Source organism: Myxocyprinus asiaticus, chromosome 12 (genome assembly GCF_019703515.2).
Source record: "Myxocyprinus asiaticus isolate MX2 ecotype Aquarium Trade chromosome 12, UBuf_Myxa_2, whole genome shotgun sequence".
NCBI lineage: Eukaryota > Metazoa > Chordata > Actinopteri > Cypriniformes > Catostomidae > Myxocyprinus > Myxocyprinus asiaticus.
This window is the reverse complement of record NC_059355.1, coordinates 26,344,806-26,366,335: the sequence shown is the minus strand read 5'-3', so window position 1 is coordinate 26,366,335 and position 21,530 is coordinate 26,344,806. Positions and strand designations below refer to the sequence as shown.

General features: G+C 38.3%; 1 pseudogene; it reads left to right on the top strand.

The window, feature by feature from the left end:
- The first annotated feature begins 5,803 nt into the window (after nt 1-5,803).
- Nucleotides 5,804-21,042, top strand: LOC127449192 (dermatopontin-like; annotated as a pseudogene).
- Nucleotides 21,043-21,530: the final 488 nt, after the last annotated feature.

Below are 21,530 nucleotides of genomic sequence, written 5' to 3'. Positions count from 1 at the left end.
ATTTTGATGCTCCAAAAAGATCATAAAGACATCATAAAAGTAATCCATACAACTGATATGATAGGTGTGGGTGAGAAACAGATCAATATTTAAGTCATTTTTTGCTAGAAATTCTTCACCCAAGTGACTTATACCGTTACAGATTTATTCAACACTTGGCTTCCACTGGCTGTTGTCCCATTCAAAATTTTCATCATCACTGATATGTTGATATGATATGTTTGTGTCAAAACATATCATCATGCTTTCAGATTACCTGAAGAGAGCAATCCACCCTTTTCCGGCAGAGAACCATGGCCTCATCCCAACCGCTTCACACTCGGCCGCAAACCTCCCAAGTGCGCGCTGGAGGTCACAGCATGATGATGCCAACAGGACCACATCATCTGCAAACGGCAGGGATGTAATCCTGAGGCCCCCAAACTGGACACACTCCACACGTCGGCTTTAAGCTTTCCCAGTTGGGCTGAGAAGTGTGATCCCTCGATAGTTGGAACACACCCTCCTTTCCCCCTCTTTGATATATTTCTGTCTTACTTTTTTCTTATAAATGTACCTTAAATTCTGACGGAGCTTTTATTTTGAAGTGTTTCTGTGTTGTTTTGACCAAGGAGCTCTGATGTTATGACGTAAATTTCCCACTCTGGAAAAGCCGGTTGCTACATGACTCAGAGTGATCATTAAACCGCAAAAGGCTGCTATTTAACTGTACTCTGTGTGTGCCTTGCGCTACAACGTAAATCTGCACTGTCATCTGCTACAAACAGAGCACGTGATGCTCATGACGGTGTTTTCCTTGTATGAGCCACGGAGGAGCTTTAAAAGGTATGAGCAGCCGGTGTCAGCACATCACTGTCTCCACACATTCACAAGGGCTCACATTTGAATTACGTGCAAACTATATATTTATCTAATTAAATGGCAGCTTTTGCGGTTAAATAATCTCACTAGGACATAACATGATTTTAATTTGTGGACTGAATGTTTATGTAATGACATTCGTAGGTCAGATGGTATCGGTTTTTGGTATCGGAGCATTTTTAGGAGTACGAGTACCAGTACATGAGTGTGGTATCGGAACAGATACCGATACTGGTACTTTCGTCCATCATTGGTATTTACACCAAGCGGTGTATACACTAAAAGTGGTAACTTGCAGTTGTAAAAACTGTAAATTCTATTATAATTTACTCACACTCATGTTGTTTTTTCATGATTGTGCAAGCCACTGAGAACAAGCTTCTCCCATAGTGTTCATGAACGCACAACAGACATCAAGATTTTCACTGGAAAATGACTTAAATTGTGTGGTATTTCTCACCAAAACGTATGCCTTCAGAAGACTCTGAATAAGACGCACCAGTCGCATGGACTTCTTTTATGATACTTTTGGGTCCTTTTTTAAGCTTTAAAGTGTGACCTTTTTAACTACTATTGAATTGACAACACAGACCACAATTTTTATGAAATTTTTTCTTTAAGAGTTCTACATACGAAAATACAATAGCATTTTAGTGCCATGAGGAAAAAAAAAATTCTCAGATTTCGATAATGAAGTCATAATATTTTGAGAATAAAGTTGTAAAATTTTGAGAATAAAGTTATAGAATTATGAGATTAGAGTTGTATTATTTAGAGAATAAAGTCAAAATTCCGGGAATAAAGTCGTAGCATTATGAGATTAAAGACGGAATATGTTGAGAATAAAGCCAAAATGACCAGAAACAGCACGTCATTATCACAACGATAAAACGCAGAGCCAGCAGTTTCATCACTGCAAGAAATGGATGTGGATGATTTAGTTAAATCATACTTTAGTTTAGGATTTAGCAACAAAGAAATCCTTTGTCATCTTTTGGCACATCAACACAAAGTTATTTTTGGGATCTGGACACTGCAGTGGTTATGTAAGAATTGAATTTATTCAGGAGAAAGAGCCAGACAGACATTCGCACAGTACCGCTTGGGCGTGGGTGATGCTTGGTGTGGGTTTCCCGAAGCTCTAAGTTGAACGTTAGTAGCACTTAAATTGTACTTACTACAGCACGTTTCCCAAAAGCATCACGTAAAAATGCTTGTAAATTAACTAGAGCTATGAACCGCTCTTAAGTCCATAAATTACTACACGTATTGTTCTCGCATTTTTCACAGATTATCAGATACAAAGGGACATTTAATAAATTATATTAATATATTTTGATCAATGGAAAGCCATTGTACACGGTTTCAGAGGATAAGAAAAAGTGCTGAAAAAATCACTATGAAGTCAATAGGCAGTCTCCACATTTGTGCATGTGACGTGATAGGTGTAAATTAGGTCTAAAGATAGATCTAAATTTGCATGACACATAATACAGTATAACATTTTATTGGGCTTCAGAGAGATATGTTCTTATTGAACAGATTTGCTGAGAAGACATATGTGAGTAATGTGACCATGCAGTTTAAAACTTAAATAGGCCAAAATAAATAATTAAAATATGGTTAACAAAGGAGATTAGGGTGAGAGTGTGCAATGAGCGATTCATTCTCTCTCTTGCTCCTCCTCTTCTTCCTCCCTCCAATGGATGATTCAGATAGTCCTAGTCTATTTACATGGCAGTCACAAATTGCATGCTGCATAATGGCAGTAAGGCTACACGTGCACAGTAGGGCTGGGCGATATGAAAGAAATATATTCATGATATTTTTCGGAAAAAAAATATCGCCATATCCGATTGCATCGGCACCCTTCCTTTTGCCATCATGCAAGTATCCGTCTCCTACAGGTAGAAAATTACTAATACAAATTAAGATCTGAAAACAATTATAAATGTAAACATAATAATGATAATAATTCAAATAAAAAATATATTTTAGGTTTAAGGTGAACTCATTTAGGTTGTATACACATCTGCTATATAAAGTGAACCTGCCAGGGTGTGTTCCACGAGACACACTCCCGCTGCACTCCTCTGAACAAACAGCGACGCGCATCGACGGCTTTTCTGTCGTCTGTTCTTCAAAATATAATAAAGTGTGTTTCTTCAAGCTTGTGTCTTTGTATCTATAGTTCAGTCTACTAATGTCTGCCATTTTGATCCTGTTATTTGTGCATCTGTTCAGGTCTCAGCCAAAGAAACAAAACTTTAGGCTATGTATGAGTCCCTTATGATGCACATCACGTACATTCATTACATGCATTTTTTTTGTGTCAATTTCATTAATCTCTATGAAGTTGAGAATTAATATTAATTCTCAACTTCATAGAGATTAATGAAATTGACGCAAAAAATGCATGTAATGAATGTACTTGTAAATATTTCTTTCATATCGCCCAGCCCTACTGTGCACTTGTATGCACTTGTGCCAATATGCAGCATACAATTTGTGACTGCCATGTAAACAGACTAGGACTACTTGAATCATCCATCGGAGGGAGGAAGAAGAGGAGGAGGAAGAAGAGGGAGAATGAATTGCTCAATCAAAATATTACGACTTTAATCTCATAATGCTACGACTTTATTCTCAAAATATTAAGACTTTATTCTCGAAATCTTAGATTAAATGTTTTCCCCCATGGCACCATTTTGCCATCGTAAGAAAGAAAGTCATGGGTTTGGAATGACATGAGGTAAAGTAAATTATGTCAGAATTATTATTTTAAAATTAGTTTTGTTGGTGTAACTTAATGTATTCAGGTTGATTCAATTATGTTAAATATTATTTTTGTCTTAAAACCAGTTCATTTAGATGTTACCACATGAAGCACATTTTTAGTGAACTGGGTATCAGGGTAAAACTGCTCAGCTTGATTGCCTCTCCCCCACCCAGACAAAAATGTATCTAAAATTATTTATATATTTTATGCAGTGTTGTTACATTGTATTTACTGTCAATATCTATTGTAATAACTTGTAAAATACTCCTGCACTGTTTTCTGTTAAATGTCTGCTTTAGGAACAGTGTTAAATGTTTGCAGAGTGGCTTCTGCAAAAAACTACATTTAGTTTCTTCCGGTACAATGTACATATATCAACTTTGACTTTGACTTAGGTTCGATCAGCAAGCTTTCCATTATGTGGCTTTGTAGCTCTGTTAGTTGCTATGCTAGTACAAAGTTTGCTTTGCATCCAATCATTGATAAGATAAGTTAATGTTTAAACAGAACACGATGATAACTTAAAGAACTCTGCAGAAGCCATACCTACCGATCGTGATCTGAGCTCCTCAGATAAATGTTTGTGTTTTACAAGATCGTGACTTAGACTTATCTCCGAGATACATTTTTAGGGGATCAAAGGCTTAAAGCATCAGATCCGACCTTACATATTATCAGTGTTGGTTGTCAGTAAATATTGAAGACAATATTTAATACCTTTGCTTTCTTCCATATTTGGACAACCCCCAAACAAATACTAAAGGAGAGGATTTCCTTTGAAAATAAACTGGGGTGCTTTGTAGGACTGAACTGGAATACAACAAGTGCTGATCCAGCTGCAGGTTTAGGTGAAGAAAACAGTGTAATCAGTACAGACTCATGCATAACATAAAATGCACCAGTCCTCTGGTATAAGTGAACTTGAGTCAAAGGTCACTACCAGTATTCGTCATTCTTAAAGGTTATTGCTATTTCCTATTAACCTAATGATAGATTTTTCTCCTCTTTTGCACAAATATTCTAGAGGGTATCCCAAATCCATCATAGAGCTGCATCAAATAGTCTTGAAAGTGTGTTAAGAATGTGTTTTAAGCGGAAAAGCAAGTGAAAAGAAGAGCGAGTTCTGTAATGAGGATTTGTTATTATGATCCAGCTAGACTGAGTTTAGCATTGCTGATTAAAAAGGAGGAGACAACGATTACCATCTCTATTGTTGTTGAAATCAAAGACTGTGCATCTAGTCAAACTCAGCTATAATTTGATTTTAATTTATTTGTCTTCATAGAAGCTAACCAATTTAGGCAGATGCCATCAGGGACAGATTGGATGGCATGACTTCCTCCACAAAAACCATAAACGAAACTATTTAAGGCAAAAGAAAATACGACTCTGACTACGTTAAATACGGGTTGCTGGTATGGTGCACATGTTGGGTCGCCACTTGATGTCCAATGTCAAATCTGGGTCCTGAAGCAAAAGTTTAAGCACAAAGTTAACTGGCAAACAGGCAGGAAAAGAATTCTTTAATATTTCTCATAATGATTATTTTCTGATCTCACACTCAGTATGATCACAGTGTGATATACTGTACATTTTGAAAAGAGTTATTATAATTCATACAAAGAAGCCATGCTTGGAACTCATGTTTTCACTCACAAATGCTATTTCATCCAAAAGTTCCTAATTCCATTGTAGAGCCGAGGAGGGCGGGGCCGGGCTAGAATGAGACACACCCAGTCCCCAATCAGCCTGATGGGGCGCGCGAGGGATAAAGGCGGCCGGGGACGACAGTTCGAGAGAGAGAGAATTACAGACAGCTGTGCTGTGTGTTTGGTTGTGTGTTTTGTTAAATTGTTCATTAAATTATTTTTTAAGTTGTCAAGCCGGTTCTCGCATCCTCCTTTCCACTGAACCCCCTTACATCCATCAAACTGTTAATGATAAATTTAAAATAAAGAGAAATTCCTCTTTAAGACATTAATTTCAGGGTCTCCAGTCTGGGAGGAGGTTGGATACATCCTCCTTAACAATACAAAAAAAATTCATTCCCTGACCATAAATGATTGCTTGTGTTGCGAATTATCACCCCTGAATCCAGACACAGAACATCTCAGAGAGGCTTTAAGACAGAGGAAGCACTGTGAGGTTTCACAGAGATTCAGGATGAACTCGGTACATGTTCTTCTGGCTTTGTTCATGTTGATGCTTTTCTCCAGAAACAATGCTCAGCCGGGCTATGTGCATGATACAGGTGAAGATTGGGTGAATATGTGGCACCAGGGCTTCAACTTCCAGTGTCCCCATGGTGAGGTCTTGGTGGCTATCAGGAGTTACTTTAGTGAGAAGGAAGGGTCTGATTGTCTGTGGAACTTTGAGTGCCAGAAGATTCCCTTTGGCTGGGGAGAGCCCAGTGAATGCTGGTGGGATGATATCAACAGAGCTGGGATGGAATGGTATGTCTGTATGCATGTGGGTGCCAGTGTGCTGATGTACACAAGTCATACAGTACATGTAGGTTTATGCATGTTTGTGAGTGTTTTGTGTGATGATATTTACTGTAGCTTAACCGACTACACTGTTTAAAGTGGTAATCTGTAATTCTTAATTTAACGAGCCATTTCTACCAGATCTGATCCATAAAAATGAGTATTGCTTTTTGCAACCTAATGTAGTCAGGTTGATTCAGTCATAATAAATCATAATTTTGTCTTCAATAAAACTTGCTGAAGCACCCCAAGATCATCACCGATCCTCCATCTGGTTGTCTAATGGTTTGACGGAGACCTGGAGAGGCCTTCAAGCCACAGTGTCTCGCACGCACTGTGAAATTTGGTGGAGGATTGGTGATGATCTGGGGGTGCTTCAGCAAGGCTGGAATTGGGCAGATTTGTCTTTTTGAAGGACGCATGAATCCAGCCACATTTAAGGTTATAATGGAAGAAAACTTGCTTCCTTCTGCTCTGACAATGTTCCCCAACTCTGAGGATTGTTTTTTCCAGCAGGACAATGCTCCATGCCACACAGCCAGGTCAATCAAGGTGTGGATGGAGGACCACCGGATCAAGACCCTGTCATGGCCAGCCCAATCTCCAGACCTGAACCCCATTGAAAACCTCTGGAACGTGATCAAGAGGAAGATGGATGGCCACAAGCCATCAAACAAAACCGAGCTGCTTGAATTTTTGCACCAGTAGTGGCAAAAGTCACCCAAAAGAAATGTGAAAGACTGGTGGAGAGCATGCCAAGACGCATGAAAGCTGTGATTGAAAATCAGGGTTATTCCACCAAATATTTATTTATGAACACTTCCTAAGTTAATATATATATATATTTAAGCAATATCAAATGAGCAAGAGTGCGATATGGCCCTACATTAGCACTGCTGTGATTCGGCCGCAGGCTGAGTGCCATAGGCAATCACAGTAGTGCTGATTTAGGAAAATTAGGAAAAACTGACTACGGTCATAAAAAACACATTTGTGCATGGAACTACTTTCTTACGCCATGGATCAGAATCTGCCGTTGCTGGTTCAAAACAAATGATGTGCCCAAGCCTCTCAAAAACATAACTTTAGAACTACTAGTATCAAGGCTTGGGCTGTTTCTAACACGTTATAGAAGAAACAAGGATGTGTGTGTGTGTGTGAGAGAGAGAGAGAGAGAGAGAGAGAGAGAGAGATGGAGCGTGTGCGGTCACCTAATGATGATGCTGTAGTCTGTTAGTCAGCTTTCTGAAGATAATGTCATTTTGGTGAAATTCATCCTATTTTCTCAGTGAAAAAATAGCCGTCCAAGCGGGGGTATTGCTCCCTATTTCGTGGTAGCCGGTGTGCAAGAATCATTCACTATGGAAACCGCAATTTCCTCCGCCATTTTGAACAGTATTTTCTCTCCGGTAAGAGGTAAGCGCCTTGAGTTTATGTAATTAATCAGTCTATTGTGTCTCTCAGCTGTGATGAACCTTAATGCTGAAGTTGTTAGTTTAAAGCCATTTAAAGCTACTTCCTAGCTTTAGTAGTGTAGTATTAATAGGAGCGATCATGGAGTGCTGTTGAATATAAACACTGACTGACACTGACTTCAAGTCACCAACTAGCTCATATTACACACAAAAATTGTCTTTTGCTGCCACCTGCTGGCTAAAATATGTAATGTCACAAAATAAAATGTAAAGAGACTAGAGTATGTGAGCGGAGCGAGGAGTGGAGCGGCATGATTTTGCCTGGAGCGAGGAGCGGGTTTTTAAAAAATCAGAGTGTCATTGTTTTCTCTCGCTCCAAGAGCGCTCCACTAATGCTCCATCACGGGCAAAACACCTGTTAACAGACCTTAATACAATAATTCACCATGTGTTAAGCTGTGTTAAACACTATTGGCATGAAGGAAAGATGGAATTTCTGATATGACCAGAAAGAATGTGATAACAAAAAAATACTAATTTAAAATCTAGTGGCGCTTGGTAATGTTCGACCTCCAGCGCGAAGGTTACTTTCGATTTCTGTTTTTACGCTCCCTATTATTGCAGCTTGACTTATTAAAGCTTGACTTAACTACATGCTTGTGTCACCTCTCTTTATTCTTACGTCAACTGGCATATAGTGAAAATTAATGATGGGATAGCGAAGGAGAACACGAGTGGGGAGGTGATTGCCAAGATCAAAGGTTTGTTGTGAAATCCTAAAAGATGTGTCCAAAAAACAAGATGATAATCCGTTCACATGTGGAGAGAAAATCTAAAGGTCAGTAATACATATATTCCCTATTAAATATTTCATATCAACATTCTAATCTAATGCATCTCAATCTTAACTGTAGGCTATTATGTCCCGCATTAAATAGAACTGAACTTTTAACGATGTAAAACATCAACTGAACTAATCAACATGTTAATATTGTGTAGTTTGACTTTAATCGATTGCCATCTAAATTTGTTTTAGTGCTGTAGGCTAATTTATGTGTTATACATTTGCAGATGAAGAAGCTAAACAAATGCAAATAGAGGAAGATTTAAAATCTTAAAAAATTTAAACGCTAGTATTTTTGAAAGTGAACTCTGCATTAGACTTAGAGTTTTGACAGTCTTATCTAGTTTTGATTAAAAAAAAAGTGTAGAACATTCTGAGAATGTATTTGTTTTCGTTCACAGAATTATAGGGCAAGGTTAATTAAAAGAAGTGCAATAATAGAAAATAATTTATTAGAAAATAATTAGGCAATAATACATAGGCCTAATATTTATTTTATAGTTTAAATTTGATTTAATTTAATGTTTTGTTTTTGTTCTGGTAATTTATAAAAAAAAAAAAAAAATTGGTAATTTATATTTTTAATTTAATGTTTTTTTTTTTTTTTTTTTCCATCTAGCAATTTATTTAATTGATCAAACCCAGAGAATGCTGCCGATATGTTTCAAAAGTAAGCTATAAAAATTATTTAATTTAGTCTTGGGCTAATGTTAGTGTTGTAGCTTCTAGTATTGTGTATTTATTTTTCATTTAATACACCTTCTGCATGGAAGGTTGTGATATTAAAAAGCATACTGAAATAACTTTACAGTGGAGAGGTAGTTAGGCGCTAATTTAGCCATGGAGCGAACACGGAGCGGGGTTTCTCTAATCCAGGAGTGCGGAGCGAGCGAGGAGCGGGAAATGGACAGCCCGGAGTGGAGCTGGAGCAGAGTGATTAAAGAATGCTTTGAGCGCGGAGGGGAAATTGTTGCCGCTCCACTCCACTCACATACTCTGAAAGAGACAGAACTCTTAACACATCTGCACTGCTCTTATACTTTAGTTTAGAATGGCACGAACACAAGCGGAATGATACACGCAGTGAAGCATCCGAGTGCTGATGGTGTGAGACATCAGTACTCATGGAACGTCTCTCATCCAAACAGATTTGAGGACCAGAACTAAATGTTGTATATATGTATATTTATATATGTATGTACAGCATGTGTATATATACATATCAGCTCTGACCTGTCGAGACATGGGCTCCACAAGACCTCTGAAGGTGTCCTGTGGTGTCTGGATCCTTTAAGTCCTGTAAGTTGTGAGGTGGGGCCTACATGGATCGGATTTGTTGGTTCAGCACATCCCATAGATGCTCAATCGGATTGAGATCTGGGGAATTCAGAGGCCAAGTCAACACCTTGAACTCAATGTGGCAGGGCACATTATTTTTTTTTTGCAGTGTGGCAGGGCACATTATCCTGCTGAAAGAGTCCACTGCCATCAGGGAATACCATTGCCATGAAGGGGTGTACATGGTCTGCAACAATTTTTAGGTAGGTGGTACATGTCAAAGTAACATGAGTGCCAGGACCCAAGGTGTCCCAGCAGAACATTGTCCAGAGCAACACACTGCTGCCATCTCTTCCCCAGGTAAACGACACACACGCACCCAGCCATCCACATGATCTAAAAGAAAACGTGATTCATCAGACCAGGCCACCTTCTTCCATTGCTCCATGGTCTAGTTCTGACACTCACGTGCCCATTGTAGGCACTTTCGGCGGTGGACAGGGGTCAGCATGGGCATTCTGACCAGTCTGCGGCTACGCAGCCCCATACGCAGCAAGCTGTGATGCACTGTGTGTTCTGACACCTTTCTATCATGGCCAGCATTACGTTTTTCAGCAATTTGTGCTACAGTAGCTCTTCTGTGGGATCGGACCAGACAGGCTAGCCTTCGCTCCCCACGCACATCAGTGAGCCTTGGGCACCCATTACCCTGTCACCGGTTCACCAGTTGTCCTTCCTTGGACCACTTTTGGTAGGTACTAAACACTGCATACCGGAAACACCCCACAAGACCTGCCGTTTTGAAGATGCTCTGACCCACTCGTCTAGCCATCACAATCTGGCCCTTGTCAAAGTCACTCGGATCCTTATGCTTGCCCATTTTTCCTGCTTCCAACACATGAAATTCAAGAACTGACTGTTCACTTGCTGCCTAATATATCCCACCCCTTGACAGGTGCCATTGTAACGAGATAATACATTTTATTCACGTCACCTGCCAGTGGTTTTAATGTTGTGGCTGATCAGTGTATATACAGTATGTGTGTGTGTATATATATATATATATATATATATATATATATATATATATATATATAGTTTTGCAGTATAGAACTTCTGTGACAGGAACGTATTTGATGTTCATATGGTATATAAAGGATGAATACTACCCAGCACACACGCAAAAACACTCAGACAATAGGCAGCCCAAGGATGTGAGTTTGATTTTGTGAATGCTGATGTGTCATTTAACTTGCTAGATGTGAAGCCTCTGTCAGCCATCTGCCACTCATCATGACTTTAGCAGTGATGAAATGATACTAAATGGTTTATTGTAAAGAACACAGCCATTATTAACATTCAGTGTGATGATAAACACTCATTTTCATTTTCTTGTTGTGTAAACAGGACTTCACATTTATGAAGATTCAGTGTGCTGTCACATTCATAATATATCTCTCAAAAAGCTTTTTAGTGAATAAGAACACAACATAACAATTACATCACTGTCCCTCATAGCACATTTTGTTCTGACTTTGGATTACAACTAAATCAAGTCAACAAAATGCATGCACTATTATCTCATTTTTCCTGGGTTTACACAGAGAAACAGTGACTAACTTCTTGGAGGGAAACAGACAAATTAAAGGCTTATGAGACTAGTGTTAACAGCACTGAACAGTATAAGCTTTGTTGATTCGAATACATTCAGGATTTTCTGATTAAGAATTTTTATTGATTCACATAAATTTACCTTATAGAACAAAACATATATACATAGAATCAAACTTAACCCCAACTATTACTCCTCCCCCTCCCAATCCCACCATAACCCCAGCAACATAACAGTGGCCTTAAATGACAAAGACACACATGCACACACACAAAAAAAAACAAAAACAAAAAAAAACATTAAAAAAAATAATAATAAAAAACAAAAACACAACAACAATAATTACACATCCACAAATGACAAATACCCGCCCCATTTCTCCACGAACTCTTTATACCTCCCCGTTCCTCTGAATGTAACTTCCTCAAAGGCTGCCACCCTTCCCATCTCCGAGCACCACTCCTGAAAAGATGGGTGCTCCAGCCAACCTCCAGCCCCTCAAAATGATCTGCCTGGCGATCATAACACTGGTTAAGACCCAGTTCTTTATGTGTCTACTTACAATGTCAATGACCGCCCCATCACCCAAGATACAGAGTCTGGGGCAGAATAATACCTGAATACCTAACACCTCGCATACCGGACTATGCACCTTTAACCAAAACCTTTGAATTTCAACACCCCCCCAAAAGACATGGGTTAAATCTCCATACTCTGATTGGCAACTCCAGCAGGTGGGTGTGCCTTTAAGACCAAGCCTATACAATTTAGAGGGGGTCCAATAGAACCGATGTAAAATCTTGAATTGTATAAGGTGCACCCTTGCATCTTTAGATGCAGTTTTTATGTTTTTTAAAATCCTAGCCCATTCTCCCTCCTCCAATTCCAAGTCTAAATCTCTCTCCCATAATCTTTTGAGAGTGGTTGAGACTCCATCCCCCAGACTCTGAATTAATAAGGAGTAAAACACTGATGCCTCATGGCCTTTTCCAAAAGCAGAAATCACCTCTCCCAGAGTATCTGCCACTCTAGGGGGGTGTATGCTATTCCCAAAAATAGTACAGAGCAAGTGTCATAGCTGAAGATACCTCAAAAATGGAGATCTGGGGATCCCAAAATATTGAACCAAATTTTCAAAGGATCTCATCACACCACTCTCATAAAGATCACAGAGTGTATTAACCCCCTCGCAATCCACTCAAACCAACAAAAAGGGGACTTATTAATGCATAGTTTGGGGTTTAGCCATAGATTCGAGGCAACATTTAGATAAATTTCTGAATTAAACACTCTGGACACTTTTGTCCATACTGAGTGCAAATGTGAAATAACGGGGTGTAATTTAACTTCTCTGGTTAGTTTGATGGAAAGGCTTTGCAATGGCAAAATAGGGGCAAGAAATTCTTGTTTTTTCAGGTGGAAGCGACCAATGAGCCAAATGTCTGAGACTGAATGCATAATAATAAAACAAAATCTTGCATAGGCCTAGCCCACCTTTGTCCATCGGCCGATGTAACTTATTAAAATTTAACCTGGCACGCTTACCATTCCAAATGAAGGACTTCGCTATGCTATCAAATTGCCTGAAATAAGAGAGGGGGACATCTATAGGGAGAAATTGTAACAGGTAGTTAAATTTTGGAATACAATTCATTTTAATTACATTAACCTTCCCAATCATCGATAAGTGTAATGAAGCCCACCTGTCCACATCATTCGAAAACCTTTTTATTAAGGGATCAAAATTAACTCTGACTAAATCAGACAAATTTGCTGGGAATAAAATTCCCAAATACTTAATGCCCTGTTTGGGCCACTGGAAGGGCCCGGCTAGAAGGCCATTACTGGACAGTACGCTGTCAAAGCCAAAGCTTTGGATTTAGACCAATTGACTTTGTATCTTGAGAACTTGGAAAAGGAATGAATAATTCTGTTGAGGCAAGGCATAGATCTAGTGGGGTCGGATGAATAATAAAATATCATCTGCGTAAAGCAGAAGCTTATGCGCCACACCTCCCGCAATCACCCCTGGAAAATCATCCTCCTTTCTTATCTCGGCTGCTAATGGTTCCATGGCAAGACAGAACAATAATGGGGAAAGAGGGCAACCCTGCCGGGTGCCCCTATTCAGAGTAAAATAATCTGAAATTAGTCCATTTGTTAGTACCGCTGCTACAGGGTGTCTATAAAGTAACTTAATCCAACCAATAAAAGTACTCCCAAACCCATAAATTTCCAAAATCTTAAAAAGATAATCCCATTCTACCATCAAGTGAGATGGCAGCGACCGGAGATTGATCATTCGCTACTGACCACATGATATTGATGAAACGACTAATGTTATCAGAAGAGTTAGGCCCCGAATAAACCCCACCTGATCTATATGTATAAGTGATGTCATAACTTTACTTAATTGGTTAGCCAGAATTTTTGACAACATTTTTACATCTAACTGGATCAGGGAAGTTGGACTGTAACTTTTACACTCGCTTGGATCTTTGTCCTTTTTAAGAATCAGGCTGATCCGGGCTTGTGTCATGGTTGGCGGGAGCTTTCCATTCTTTAATGATTCTGTATAAACTTCTAACAAAAGTGGAGCCAGTTCTGTAGCATAAGCTTTGAAAAATGCAGCAGCAAAGCCGTCAGGCCCCGGACCCTTGCCTGTAGGCAGGGCCTTAATTACCTCATCAAGCTCCTCCAAGTCTATATCAGAATCAAGATAATTTTTTTTTGCTCAGTCGTCAATTTAGGGAGTTCTAATAGTTCCACAAAGTTTCTAATATCTTCATCAGCAGATGAAGACATGGAACTATAGAGATCAAAGTAGAATACTTTAAAAGCATTATTAATATCAATGGCCGAGGTAAATATTTCACCACCAGCAGATTTCACTGAACGAATGGTAGAAAAAGACTCTCTCTGCTTTAAATATCTAGCCAAAAGTTTTCCTGCTTTGTTCCCTGACTCAAAGTATGACCGTCTTGCCCTAAATAACCAAAACTCCACTTTCTGCGACAAAATAGTATTATATCTATATTTCAATCGGGTCAATTCTCTGAGGCCATCAGACGACAAACGGCGCTTCAGCTCTGCCTCTGCACTTTTAATATTTCCTTCCAACTCCACGAATTCTCGTGCTTTGGATTTTTTGATGAATGAGGCATACTATATGATCCGACCCCTAAGAACCGCCTTAAGTGCCTCCCAAGCCACGCCCACAGAGGATACTGAGGACCAGTTGGTCTCCATATAAACATTGATTTCAGTCTTTAACATTTGTTGGAAATCAGGATTTTTGCAAAAGGGATACATTAAAGCGCCAACTATATGATTTCTTTTTCTCTATATGTGGCAACACCTCTAAACTCACCGGGGCATGATCTGAGACTAAGATGTTTCCAATTGAGCAATCAACAACAGATGAAATGAGGGACTTAGATATAAAAAAAAATCCATTCTAGAATAAATCTTATGGACTGATGAAAAAATTGTATAGTCCCTACCAGATGGGTTCAAAAGTCTCCAAATATCTGTAAGACCAAGATATTTACACATCCTGTGAAGCGTCATTGTTGCTCTGGGGGCTTACACACTTTTGCTTCACTATGATCAAGGACTGAGTCCATCAATAGATTAAAGTCTCCTCCCAATATTATATCATGAGGGGTGCCAGCGGCTTGCAACATCCCTTCAAGATCTAAAAAAAACCCCTGATCATCAAGCCCATTCACATTCCATGTGGAGAGAGACAATCCACTCATTTTAACAACTGACATTTTGATATAGTAGAAAAAATAAATTGTGTGTCAAAAATAAAATAATACAGACCACATTCCCCATTAGTGAAACAATCAAACCCCGAACTTCCCCCCGAACAAAACAAACAGAAAAAAGAAAAATGTGCGCATTAACCCCACGCACAACCGCGCCAACCATCGACGGTCCCTCTAAACTCAAAAAGTCCATGAACGCCCACGAGCCCCCACGACAACTTTGCCATCGGAATGCACAATTTTGCCTCACAAATGTTGTTCCATACTCATATTTTCTTTGTTCTGAAGAACTTAAATAAGGAGATGTTTTAATGAATATTGCAGTCTGTCTTTTCAATACATGGGCATGATTAGTGCCTTACTTCAAAGCTTAAAAAAGGACCCAAATGTGTCATAAAAGGAATGCAGCTTGTGCGTCACATTCCAAGTCTTCTGAAGGCATCCAATAGAATTTGGTGAGAAGCAATTTTTAAGTCAAAATGTAAGTCATTTTTCAGTCAAAATCTTGTGCTTTCATGAGCACTATGAGATAAGCTTATTAATTTTAAGTGAACTACTCCTTTAGCTGTTCTCTTGGTGAAATAAAGTGTAAACAGAGAGTAAAAACCAGTGAAAAATAAGCAAAAGCTCAAGTGCATTAGTTGAAACATCATACTGACTGTTTTTTCCTTGCCACTATCGCCTTTGGCTTACCCACTGGGGGTGATGAGGCACTAATTTCTGTAAAGCTCCTTTTAAAAGTGCTATACAAATTAAATGGACTTCTAAAAACTTCCAAATTTATGTGAAATGTCACAGTTCTTTCCTGTGTTTTTGGCCAGTATGTTTATGTCACACTCTTCATGTCAGGTCCAGAAAGACATTTCTTCATGCAAAACCCGTAAGATCACTTCTTTGTGACTCTCCTGATGAAAGTGACCTTTTTTGACCAATTCACCAGCTTGGTAGAACAGGAAAAGTCTGGTTGCTGAAAACAGTCCCTGAGGGCATAAGCAATGGTGCCAAGGCCCATTCATTGTTCCATCAAGCTCTCTCCCCTACTCCAACAAAACTGTGAGAGATTTTCCACTGGATTAATTGGACTCAGCATAGTTTTCCCTGATCTACTGCCCACTATGGGAGATTTCCTTAGAGGAGGGGGAGACCTCAGCTCCCTACTGTCTGCTATTGAGTGTCAGTGCTTTGTGAAGGGGTACTATATCAGTCTTACGGTGTGCTGTGGATATATAGTTGGATTTTGGCCCATTTCTCCAGATGGAACTGGTGTAACTGAGTCAGGTTTGTAGGCCTCCTTGCTCGCATATGCTTTTTCAGTTCTGCCCACAAATGTTGTATCAGACTGAGGTCAGGGCTTTGTGATTGCCACTCCAATACCTTGACTTTGTTGTCCCCACAACTTTGAAGGTATGCTTGGGGTCATTGTCCATTTGGAAGACCCATTTGTGGCCAAGCTTTAACTTCCTGGCTGATGTCTTGAGAATTTGTTTCAATATATCCACATAATTTCCCTTCCTCATGATGCCATCTATTTTGTGAAGTGCACCAGTCCCTCCTGCAGCAAAGCACACAACATGATGCTGCTACCCGCATGCTTCACGGTTGGGATGGTGTTCTTCAGCTTCCAAGCCTCACCCTTTTTCCTCCAAAGAGGACATTTCTCTGAAAAGAAAGATCTTTGTCCCCATGTGCACTTGCAAACTGTAGTCTGGATTTTTATGGCGGTTTTGGAGCAGGTGGCTTCTTCCTTGCTGAGCCACTTTTCAGGTTATGTCGATATAGGACTTGTTTTTACTATGGATATAGATACTTGTCTATCTGTTTCCTCCAGCATCTTCACAAGGTCCTTTGCTGTTGTTCTGGGATTGATGTGCACCAAATTACATTCATCTCTAGGAGACAGAATGCATCTCCTTCCTGAGCGTTATGATGGCTGCGTGATCCCATGGTGTTTATATTTGCGTACTATTGTTTGTACAGATGAACGTGGTACCGTCAGGTGTTTGGAAATTGTTCCCAAGGATGAATCAGACTTGTAGAGGTCCACATTTGTTTTTTTCTGAGGTCTTGGATTTTCATAATTAGAAATCTTGAGGCTGATTTCTTTTGATTTTCCCATGATGTCAAGCAAAGAGGCATGGAGTTTGAAGGTAGGCCTTAAAATACATCCACAGGTACACCTCCAGTTCAGTACACCTCCTAACAGAAGCTAATTGGCTAATTTTCTAAAGGCATGACATAGTTTTCTGGAATTTTTCAAGCTAATTAAAGGCACAGTTAACTTAGTGTATGTAAACTTCTGACCCACTGGAATTGTGATATAGTCAATTAAAAGTGAAACAATCTGTCTGTAAACAACTGCTGGAAAAATTATTTGTGTCATGCACAAAGTAGATGTCCTAAACGACTTGCCAAAACTATTGTTTGCAAATATTAAATTTGTGGAGTGGTTAAAAAATGAGTTTTAATGACTTCAATCTAAGTGTATTTAAACTTCTGAATTCAACTGTACAATTAAACATCATATCATGCTGTCTTAACTCAAGTGTTAGTACAAAAAAAATATTTAGCTAGCACAGAGGCTATGCAATATATGCTATCCATTATTATGTGCTTTTTTCTTTCTTTTTTTTTTTTTTCCTTTACATGAAACATTAACTGTGCTCTACAAGGAGCCTCCTTGTAAAATTGTTAATGGAAAAAGAACTGAACATCAAAAAGCCATATCTGGACCATGACTTTAGACAAAAGTCAGATATTCACTCAGTTCTATGTGTGCAGTTCTAGTGTGCGGATGCATAATTATTCCATGTGCATTCAGAATTTTGTTGAAAGAAAAAACGGTGGCACACTTAAGTGTTACAAGAATTGAAAGGCAACCACAATTTTTAGACTGAAGTGTTTTCACTGACATATAGAGTGTGTATCTCATATCTCTGTAAACAGATGTATCCTTTAGACAGCGAGTTGAGCCATGACTGGAGAATGAATTGTTTACATGATTGCTTAGTGTGAATAGTCTATATGCTCCACCTTAGAAATCTTTGAAGAGGATCTTCCTTTCTTCCTCTCTCCCTCTTCACATTCCATGAGCAGTCACTTGATATGCACTACAATGTAGATGACATTCCATTGGGAGTTGGCCCTGTCCTACTTCCAGTTGGTGAGAATTGTTGTCCCTGGCGTTAGTGTTGCTATGACAAAAGTCTGGCACAGCTGGGGGATCTTCTGAGGATCGTGTCTCTGTTGTGATGACAACAGTTCATATGCGCCATAAACAAGCAACAATTCTAAACAAACCTGTATTTAAAACGTAAAAACTACCAGTCTCGCCAACACGTCAGGGGTGACATTTTGCTGACTCTATAACTATATACACTCAGACAAATATTTCAGTCTATTTTTAAGAATTACACATTTGAATTGTTTAAAAATGTTCATTAAATTGAACTGAGTAATCTTTAAATAGCGTACACATTATGTATCAACCTATGTGAAGTATTTAATGACAGAAACCCACTTTGCTGTCTTCTAAATAAAAAACAATCTATTTAGAATTGTTTGCAATAATGTATATATATATATATATATATATATATATATATATACATATATATATATAACTTAAATACACTAGTCATGCCAGATTAAAAAAATAAATTAAAACTTTTTATAAAAATGAAAATTCTGCTATTCATGGAGTTTGTCTCGCTAAAGTTTGATTACAATGATTAAATGTGTTGAAATCAATTATGGGTGATGCATGAAGGATATGTAAATGGCTAAAATTTATCTTAATGTATGGATACTCTTTAGTACACTGTTAAAAACAGTTTTTAACCAGTATTTTTACCTTGTAAAAATATTTAAACATCCTTAAAACAAGATTTAGCTTAAAATTTACTAAAGAATCAAAATTGCTATTGATAGCAATATTGTCAAGGATTTCTGAGACTTGAATTAAAATATTTCAGCCTATACGCATTTCAGTTTCATGACGAATTTCCATCAAACAGAATTGAGTAATGTTGTTTAGACATTTTTTTTTTTTTTTGCTGGAAAACTAGACAATAATACTGATTAAGACTTGTTGCAGTGTATGAACACAGAAAATATTGCCACATCCAAGAGCCTGTTGAGTGTAATGGCAAAATTGAGCCAATATATTTAGACAAAATGAACAGAACAAATGTAGTGTTCCAGAAAAATTAAATAAAGAAAAAGATTGTCAGGCACATGTTCCTCTCACTGTTTTAGTCAGGCCTTTCATATAAACAGGAAGATGCACACAATACAAGGTCAGTAGCTGAGACAAACACATCACACAAGCACATGTCAGTTTTAAGACTGTTCCTCTTACTATTCTGAATACACAAATTATTCCAAAGCCACGTTTTGAACAAATACCAAATGTTTAGTGTTCAGCCTATTTTCTCCATATGAAAGCCATATTTGTACTGTCTACAGGTCCTCAGTTTGCACTAATAATGGGCTGGTTGCTGGCGTGCAAAGTCAGTACATCGATGCAGTTCTGGATCGGTAATGACAGTTCAACTGCTGTCGATACGGTCGCAGAAGATCGTATTCCTGCTGGTGAGTCCATCAGCATTGACCAGCTATTTAAGAAGTCCCGGAGAAACAACATGATGATCTAATAAATTCACAAAGTTACTAAACAACAGCCATACACATCCCGAGGATCTAGTATTATTTAAAGGGTTTGTTCACCCTAAAAATGAAAATTCTGTCTCTATTTATCCTCCTCATGTTGTTCCAAAACAGTATGGCTTTCTTTCTTCCATGAAATTCAAAAGAATATCTTAACCAGCATGCTAGTCTCAGTCACCATACACTTTCATTGCATCTTATTCCATACATGAAAGTGAATGGTGCTGAGTCTAAAATTCATCCTGATCCACAGAAGAAAGGAAGTCATGCATTTGAAACAACAGGAGGGTGAGAAAATGATGACATTTTGTACACATGTACACATTATTGATTGCTCTGGGTGTCTTCTGGTTATTAGATTTAAAGAGGATATTTTCTTTAGCCTTTGTTTTATGAGGATGCTCTTCAAATAATTGATAACCTTTGTCTTTAATTGGATTTTCATGATTAATGCACAGGAAGACATCTCATGTCCCGGAGTACCACAGGAAAGAGGGGGATATGGTGATCCCCACTTATGGCTACTTCATCAGGGGAGCTCAAACTACATTCAGTGGTGAAGTGCGGTCTGTATAAACACTTCATCTTCCTTGGAAGGTTCTGCCCCTGATGTATTTGTATGCCAATAACATACATTTTATTAGAATTTGATGTAATTTTACAGGAATTGTTTCAATGGCTGTAAATGCATCAAAACGGTATTCCCTTGGTGGGTAGTGACCAGCCTGTTTTTCCATGCCTTGCAGGGATCAGCAGTGGAGGTACATCTTGTGCTGAATGACCGAATTTGATTGTTAATTTGAGAACTTCTAGACTACTTTTATCAGTTAATATGCTTATTTACATGTCTATGCAAAATGAGCAAACACACAACCACAAGAGCACTTACAATTCCACAAATTGAAAATATATGCCGCACCCTGAGAACTTTGCCTATTTTTTTTCTTCTTCTTTTTTGCACATATGTTTTTTGTAATTCTTTTGCTCTGTATAAGCTGGCATGAATTGCTCTGTTCTCATATTTAGCTCGAATTTACATCATTTAACTACTTTTGAAAAGTACAATAATCAACCAAAAACAACAAAAAATATTAAGAATATGTTTTTTGTTTGTCATGAATAAGTTGCACAAATATGTTATACGAACATGTAATAAAAAATGCATGATGTTAAAAATAGTTTGAACACTATAGTTTGAGTATATAAGATAGCAGTTTAACAGTTTGTATTACTACCATGAAAAAAGTTTTGATGGCATAAAATAATATTTGTTTTTATTTTCAAATCAAGACAGTTCTGAATTATTTGGGGAAAAGGATAGAACTAATAAAGCACTCTTTTCTCCTATAGTCGGCATGTCTTTTTCTGAGTTGTGCAACACTGAGGGCAGGCTGCTAGCTCTTCATCCTTCTCCATCTGTTTTCTGCTTTGCGTGAAATAGTGGCGTATTTCTGCAGTGGTTGTAGCCAGTTTACATCTGATCTGCTTTCTGTGTGCAAATGTGCACAGATGTTTGTTTGAGTGTGTATAAATATTGAAAACATCATCTATGCAGTTCTGGGCTAAAAGAGAGTGAACATGAGTGTCTATGAGAAAACAAGTATGTTTGTGCCAGGGTGTGTCTTTCTCAATGAGTGAGACAATTATAGGTTGGATAAGGGTGGTTGAGTTTTGAGATTGAGCTTGCAACGGTTTATATAGAACAGCAACACATTCTTCTTTATGTGGAATAAGCATGTAAAACAAGAGGTTGTCTATTCACACAGATCTGTCTGGACATGTAGATTGTAAATGCAGATTAAGGTACAATGGGCTAA